General features: G+C 36.4%; 1 pseudogene; it reads right to left on the reverse strand.

The window, feature by feature from the left end:
• Positions 1 to 557: 557 nt before the first annotated feature.
• LOC143645178 (THUMP domain-containing protein 1 pseudogene) lies at positions 558 to 5593 on the reverse strand (annotated as a pseudogene).
• Between the last annotated feature and the right edge of the window lie 214 nt (positions 5594 to 5807).

Genomic DNA, 5807 nt, shown 5'->3' on the forward strand with positions numbered 1-5807 from the left:
ACATACAAAATTCTACAAAACAATTCATTTCTAACCTATACAATCCATGTTTCTGAAAAATTTACAACAAAATAGTAGGGACATCTGAGTTCTCACATGCAAAATTTCTTCCTTGAAATGCAAATTTCCCTCTAATTTCCTATTACACAGCATGTGCTCACTCCCCAAAGTCATTGGAAAGTGCATGAGGAAGGCAGAGGAAGGTAATTATGAGGAAGAGGCCAACATTATTCACCTCTCTTTCTCCCCTCCATATAATAGAGTATTCACCAACAGTCAAAAGCTTCCACGAATTCCACCAAATGTACATGGGCCTACTACACAATGCTACCCAGGATTGAAGGATTTCTAGGAAAATTGATAACAGAGCTGCTCTATTAACTCACTACTTATAAGTGCAGTGCACAAAGTTCAAAAACAATATTTCAGTCAAAATGTTACATATAACTACAGCTGTTACATGTAACAGCTTTTGTTCTATGAGAGTTCATTTTGATTTGACTAAGATTCTCCTGTGACTTGACTTGAAAGTTCTGGTTTCCCTCCTTCCTCATTCATCAATTGTGTGTCAGACTTTGTTTCGATCTTTCCCACTTCTTCCCTATTCTTTGGTTACTTTTTCCTTCTGCTGCATTATTTTGTTTTGATTTGTCACCAGATTCCAATTTAGCTTCTTTCCCATTTCTTGCTTGCCCTGACTGCTTGTGTTTAAACTGTGCCAGGTCCTTAGCATTCTCAACCACTTCCTGGGAGATTGTGTTTTCTGGACATTATATAATCTTTCATAATAGACAGTTTGATGAGTTCTACTATACTTTGTACTATGGATTGGTAAAAATCTACTTTTGTTTTCCAAATTAAGAATGCCAATAGTCTGCTAATTCTTTGATAATTTCTTCTCTATTCATGTGACTGTTATTTTGAGATTTTTATATACTATTTGAAGGTCTCTTTTTTTAACTTTATTTTTATTATATGGTATAACATATTATACAAAGCAAAGAAATAAAAAAAGCAATAATTTTCAAAGCACTCTTCAACAAGTGGTTATAGGACAGATCCCAGAGTTTGTCATGGGCTACCATATGATCCTCTTACATTTTTTCTTTCTAGCTGCTCCAAAATATAGGAGGCAAGAGGACTTAAATATTTTTTTATCATCTCAATCAACTTTTTTCTTTCTTTTTTTGTAAAAAATAACATATATACAAAACTTTAAATTTCAAAGTACAGCAACACAATTAGTTGTTGAACATATTTCAGACTTTGACATAGGTTACAATTTCACAATTTTAGCTGTTTACTTCTAGCTACTCTAAAATACTGGAGACTAAAAGAGATATAATTTAATGATTCAGCATTCATATGCATTTGTTAAATCCTATCTTCTATGTATAATTCCACCATCACATTTGATCTTTCCATACCTCTCTTTAGGGTTGTTTGGGCTATAGCAATTCTAAATTTTTGATATTGGAAGGGTCTGTCACTAATATGGGGTGGGGAAATGGAATGATCTGATGTTCTGGAGAGGCTGGGCTAGGTTTCAGGACTTATCGGGACCAGGGACCCATCAGAGGTTGTAGGTTTCTGGAAAGTTACTCTAGCGCATGGAACCCTTGTGAAATCTTACATATTGCCTTAGGTGTTCTTTAGGATTGGCTGGAATGGTCCTGGTTGGGAGTTGGCAAGTTATGATAGGTAGCAAGGTCTACCTGAAGCTTGCATAAGAGCAACCTCTAGAGTAGCCTCTCGACTCTATGAACTCTCTCTGCCACTGATACTTTATTAATTACACTTCTTTTCCCTCTTTTGGTCAGGTTGGAATTGTTGATCCCATGGTGCCAGGCATGGATTCATCTCTGGGAGTCATCTCCCACATTGCCAGGGAGACTTTCACCCTGGGTTGTCATGCCCCATGTAAGGGGGAGGGCAATGTTTTCACTTGCAGAGTTGGGCTTAGAGAGACTGAGACCACATTTGAGCAACAACAAAGGTCCTCCAGAAATAACTCTTGGGCATGTCTATAGGTAGTCTAAGCTTCTCTGCTACCTACATAAGCTTCACAAGAGTAAGCCTCATGATCAAGGGCATGACCTATTGATTTGGGTGTCCCTAAAGTTTGACACAGTACCAGGGGATTTCCTGATGGTAATGTTCCATATTCCCGAAGTGTCTCTTTATTTGGAGCTTTAAACCAGGGCTCCCAAAATGTTTTTTCATGGCTTTTTATATCCTCTAAAAAAGCCTGGCCCATGCCAGAGATGGGTATCATTCATAGGATAATTTGAGTCTTTTTCTTCTTGTTTTGTACATATTCTGGGGAAAATGATGCACCTGTTTCTTAGGTTCTATCCAAGTGTGCTGGTAAAGACTACATTATTTGCTCCACTTCCCATTGACTGAAACATTCTTAGCCTCATTTTGTAGATGCCTCAATGTCACCAACTTCTTCCTTCAATGCAGCCTCCACATCATCATCTTCTTCCTTACCTCACAGATTTTATTCAGAAATTTCTGTAAATAGGATCATGTCATCTGCAAATATTGCAGGTGTGAAATTTGGATATATTTTACTTCTGCTTCTTTCCTATTTGCTCTGACTAGAAATTATAGTACAATGTTGAGAAACAGTGGTGGCAGTAGGCTTCCTTGTCTTGTTCCAGATCTTAGAGGGAAGACTTTCAGGTTTCCATCATTGAGAATGGTGTTAGCTGTAAGGTTTTCATTATGCCCTGCCTCCTGTTGTGGAAGTTTCCTTCCATTCCAATTTTTTGAAGTGTTTTTATCAAGAAAGGATACTGGATATTTTCAAATGGCTTCTCTGTGTCAATTGAAATGATCATATGATTCTTTCCCTTTGTTTTTATTTAAGTATCTATTTCATTTATTTCTGTTCTAATCTGTCATTTCTTTACTTTTGTTCACTCTGGGGTTAGTTTTCTGTTCTTTTTCTAATTCCTCTAGATATACAGTTAGTTCTTTGATTTTTGGTTCTGCCTTTTTTTTTTTAAATCTTGATTTATTTATTTATTTTTATTTATTTATTTATTTTTTTACATGGGCAGGCACCGGAAATCGAACCCGGGTCCTTGGGCTTGGCAGGCAAGCATTCTTACCTGCTGAGCCACCGTGGCCCGCCCTCTGCCTTCCTTTTTAATGTAAGCATTTAAGGCTATGTATTTCCCTCTCAGCAATACCTTTACTGCATCCCATACCTCTTGATATGTTGTGTTCTCATTTTCATTTGTCTCAAAATATTTACTAATTTCTTTCATAATTTCTTCTTTGACCTTTTGATTGTTTAAGATTCTTTTATGCAACTTCCACATATTGGTGGATTTTTGAAACACAAAGAAAAGGAAACTGAGTTTGTAGAGTTTGCTCTGCTCAACTGATGTGGACCGTTGAATGACTTTGGTGCTGAATTGTTAAAAGGTGCACTCCAACTGGGAGGACTGGCTATCCTCCAGAAGGAGATGTACTTTGATAAAGCTTTCTAGGTCCCAGGAAACTGCCCTCGGTCCCTAGCCAGTTCCCAGATGACCACCTGGGCCAAGTCATGCAAGCTAATTGGAATCTGGCCACTATCCTGTAAAAACACTATATAAACTGCACACAAGTAGTTAGACTTTGCAATCTTAACTGAGAGAAGGATGCTTCACTTGGGATGCTCCCAGTTGGACCCCAAATGCTGTCTCCAGAATTCCCCAGCACTTCTCTTCAGGTGTTGGTGCTGTCCTGTCTGGTGATGTAACTATGTCTCGTTTCCAACAATCTTTTAATTTTTTTCCTAATAATTTTTTTTTTATCACTGAAGTCTGTGTTGTCTGCAAATCTGAGCCTCTAAATTAAAATGGCCACAAATATCATGTTGCCTTTCATGCAACAATTTTCCAGTCTCCAACTATTACTGCAGAGGTGCCTATTTCTCCTTTTGGTTTTGCCAGTGTGTTCCTCATGTATTTTTGATCATTGTGGTCAGGTGCATAAATATTTACAATTATCATTTCTTCTTGGTGGATTGAAATTTCTTTTGTCATATATTGTGTCCTTTGCTTCTTGTAACAGCTTTTGACTTGCAGTCTAATTTGTCTGATGTTAGTTCAGCTACCTCTGCTCTCTTTTGGCTACTATTTGGATGGATTATATTCTCGATCCTTTCACATTCAATCTATTTGTGTCTTTGCATCTAAGGAGAGTCATTTGCATAACATTCACTGTTATTACTTTAAAAGCAGTACTTACTATAGCCATTTGATCCTCTCTTTTGATATGCCATATCTTTTCCATTATTCGCTTCATTTTCTGTGTAATTGATCTTTTGAGATGTATCTGACTGATCCTTTTCTGATTTCCATTCTTTATATATATTTTTTCAGTATTTTTTTTTGTATGCTTGTATGGGTTGGGGGTCACATTTCATTCTTTTTCCATGTGAATATCCTCTTAATGTACCACCATTTGTTGAATTTGTTTTTTGTTTTTTGTTTCTTATTTGTTTGTTTGTTTGGGAAGTGCATGGGTCAGGAATTGAACTCAGATCTCCCACATGGCAGGCAAAAATTATATATTTTAAATATATTCTTTGTTATTACCCTGATATGTCTATTACCCAAACTCTGTCTACAACTGACTAATTCAAAAGTTTCAAACTTAACTTCCGTAGCATACACATCCTATGCTTGCTTTTCCACCCATTTCCCTCTTTATGGTGTTTTTCCTCTCACATTGCCCCTTTTTGCTTTGCATGTACATTTTCAGGAAATATGATGATTTATTATCCAATTGTATACTAATTCTTATGGAAATTATAGATTAGAGCCATATATTGAGAATACGATACTATTTGTTTTTGCATTTACCCATTTAGTTACTGTTTTAGTTTTGGAGTAAAATAGATAACATCAAGTGGGTTGGCTTGAACATTGGGAATGTGTTAGCTTATGGAGAGAGCCCATGAAAAAGTTCAAATTAAGACATTATTAAGGCAATGCTGTCTTCATGAAGACTGACTGCTAGAGATCCTTGGCTCCTCTGCCACATGGCAAGGCAATGGTATCATTTGCTGTTCTCTCTTTTCTCTTCTGAATTGTTGATTTTGGTTTCTGGTTTCCATGTCTTTTTCTCTCTGTTTGAATTTCATTCTCTTATTAAAGACTTCAGTAATAAGATTAAGACCCATACTGAATTAGGTGTGTTGCACCTTAATGAAGTGGCCACATCAAAATGTCCTACTTACAATAAATTTACACTCTAGGAATGGATTAAATTGAAGAACATGCTTTTCTGGTGTATATACAGCATGTACCCCATGTACACCATGGTTACTTTTGTTAAATATCTTCCCTTCCTCACTCTTCTCCAAGCCACATTCTCTTGTCTTCCTTTCAACTTGAAGGAGTCACTTAAGAAATTATTGTGGAGTATATATTTTGGTAATATACTCTCTCTGTTATTGCTTGTCTGTGAATGTTTTAAACTCTCCTTCCCATTGTTTTAAGGGAAATTTTGATAGATAAAGAATTCTAGGCCGGCTGTTTTTCTCTTTCTGAACTTTAGATATATCAGATCAGTGCCTTCTCACCTTCATGGTTTCTGATGATACATCAGCACTTAGACTTTTCAAAGATCTCTTGTATGTGAAGAATCACTTTTGCCTTGGTGATTTCAGAAGTTGCTTTATATTTGGCATGTGACACTCTGATCAGTATGTGTCTTAAAGCAAGCCTATTAGTTTTTTTGTTTGTTTGTTTTGCTTTGTTTGGAGTATGTTATGCTTCTTGGACATGTATATTAATGTCTTT

The sequence above is a fragment of the Tamandua tetradactyla genome, chromosome 8 (assembly GCF_023851605.1).
Source record: "Tamandua tetradactyla isolate mTamTet1 chromosome 8, mTamTet1.pri, whole genome shotgun sequence".
Classification (NCBI taxonomy): Eukaryota; Metazoa; Chordata; class Mammalia; order Pilosa; family Myrmecophagidae; genus Tamandua; species Tamandua tetradactyla.